This window comes from Pyxicephalus adspersus, chromosome 6, assembly GCF_032062135.1.
Source record: "Pyxicephalus adspersus chromosome 6, UCB_Pads_2.0, whole genome shotgun sequence".
In the NCBI taxonomy this organism is placed as follows: domain Eukaryota; kingdom Metazoa; phylum Chordata; class Amphibia; order Anura; family Pyxicephalidae; genus Pyxicephalus; species Pyxicephalus adspersus.
Genome location: NC_092863.1, coordinates 17472118 through 17474752, shown reverse-complemented (window position 1 = coordinate 17474752; position 2635 = coordinate 17472118). Strand labels below are relative to the sequence as shown.

Here is a 2635-nt window from a genome sequence, read left to right as displayed (position 1 = left end):
AGGACTTAAGTGATAAACAACACAATTTCCCACCCTGTAAAAAACTTGACCAGAGTTCCCCTTTATTTTGAATATTTGGCATTCATTAGTTTGCATTTCTGCAGTTAGTCTGTTTTTCCCTCTTATATTTAAAATAATATTCTGGTATTATCATATGTCATGAATTTTGTAAAACTGGTGTTGTAGTTGTCAGCTACAGAAAATCCTTTGCAGTAATATATTCAGTATATATTTTATGTGTGATGTCATTCTGTAACCAAAAGAAAGGAATTTCCCGCATGTTCTGTCACCTAGAGCTGTGTTGGAAGTTTTCTAGTAAACATGTTCCTCCCAGAAAACATTTATATGTCTGACCCTGGAGTTATTTTCTCTTTCATGAGATCACTTCCTGTGCTTCTGTCATTATTGCCATTGTCACACAGGTCACCGAGCAATCTTCCAGTACAGAGCTAGGTGACAGCACAGATAGGAGGTTCTTGTATCAGGTTACTGGACGTATATGATGTCTCTATGGTGAAAGGAGTCAACCTGATCCATGGAGTCCATTGTCACTTATCCACGAAAACCCATTGTCACCATCATCCATGGAATCCATTGTCACCCTGATCCACAAAACCCCTCGTCATTCTCATTTATAAAACCTGTTGGAGCCCATAGTCATCCCATCTGTGTTGTCATCTTCATCCATGGATTGCATTATGACCTAAATCCACAATTCCAGCCTCATCCATGGAGCCCATTGTCACACTGATCCACAAAACCTGTTCTCCTCCCTATCCATAAAACCAGTTGGAGCCCATAGTCATCCTATCTGTGTTGTCACCTTCATCCGTGGAATTCATGGTCACCTAAATCCACAATTCCAGCCTTATCTGCTTTGTCACCCTTACTCATTCCCATCCACGTTGCCATTCTCATTCATGGAGCCCATTGTCATCCCTATCAACTCTGTCACCCTCATACATATTGTCATCCCCATCCTTGGAGTGTTGTCACCCTCATCCATGAAACCCATTGTCATCCTCATTGGTAAAGCTTGTTGTCACCCATCTGCAGAGCCAATTGTCACTCTACATTGTTATTATCATCCGCAAAGCCCGTTGTCGCCCCCATCTGTGAAGCCCAACAAAAAAAAAAAATGAGCATCATTACAATAAAGGCACTAAAATTGTGACCAATCAGGGACATGGTAAACATAAATCTCTCTGATTGGTGAGCAAATGATATTTACTATCTTGTTTGACTGATGATGGTAATCTTTATTAAACTTATTATTAAAATATGTTTTAGTTACACATTAAATTCTAATATGATCCTAAATAAATATTTAAATATAGTTTTCTTTACAAACTTATGTGTTTATTTTCTATGTAATAGAAAAAATATGCAATCAAGTTTTCTTGTGTTGTGAATGTTGTAGTGATGAGGTCACTTCCTGTGCTGCTGTCAGCTTCCTTATTGTCACATTAGGTTAACGAGGAATCTTCCAACACAGTGCAGAACTGCACAGCGAGCAGGAAATTCCTTTGTTGCGTCTCTGGTTGCTAGGCAATCTGGGATTGGCCAGTGAAGGAAAGGTGAGTATATATACAGCAATGGAGCTTACTAACAGTATGCAATACCACAGACATAAGAGAAAACACATTCCTGTGCAGAACATTAGATTCTACATCTGCAGATATGGGTTCCTTCCTCAGCAGCCTTTACGAGACTTTTATCAACTTGTCCGGCACCAAGGCTCGGATCCTAATGCTGGGTCTGGATGCTGCTGGAAAGACCACCGTCCTATACAAGCTGAAGCTGAATGAGACCGTCTGTACAATCCCTACCCTTGGATTCAACGTTGAGACCGTGGAGCCCATCCGTAATGTGACATTTACCGTCTGGGATGTGGGAGGTCAGGACAAAATTCGCGCCCTTTGGAAACACTACTATGTCAATACCGATGGGCTGGTTTTCGTGGTGGACAGTGCTGACCCAGAAAGGTTTCTAGAAGCCAGGACAGAACTCAATGCCATTCTGGAGAATGATGAAATGAGAGGTGTGCCATTCCTGGTGATGGCCAACAAACAAGATCTCCCAGGTGCCAGGAAACCCATGGAGCTGGCAGAAGAGTTGGCACTGACAAAGATAAAAGGACATCGGTGGCACTCCAGGGGTGCTGTGCTGCCAATGGAGAAGGACTGGTGGAGGGGCTGGAGGTCCTCACCAACCTCGTAAAGCAGTTCCAGAAGAACAAGACAATCTGAGAGATCTAAATTCATGTTTATTCTTATAATCTTATATAAAGATGCTGGAACAGTACTCAGCAGAAACACTCTGCTATGAGCTTGTTCATCACCACCCAAGGAGAGGAGGAACTGTGCAAGTCAGCAGTCATCGTACTCCCAATGTAAGAATATCAAGAGAAAGGGTTTATAACTCCACTGAAGATATCAAGTACAGAATTGTTTAAAGAACTGGCTGCAAGAGTTTAAAGAAATTGTAGTTTAACATTTTTTATATTTTTGATTTTACAAGAAATGTAAGTGTAAAATTATTTATTCTACTCACATGTACAATGTTGATTGTTTAACATGTTTTATTTATGTTTCAAAAAGTATGTTTTAAATAAATAAGATTTTTCTAGTGTAAA

At 40.3% G+C, this 2635-nt stretch overlaps 1 pseudogene; it reads left to right on the top strand.

The window, feature by feature from the left end:
* Positions 1-1435: 1435 nt before the first annotated feature.
* LOC140333261 (ADP-ribosylation factor 6-like) lies at positions 1436-2635 on the top strand (annotated as a pseudogene).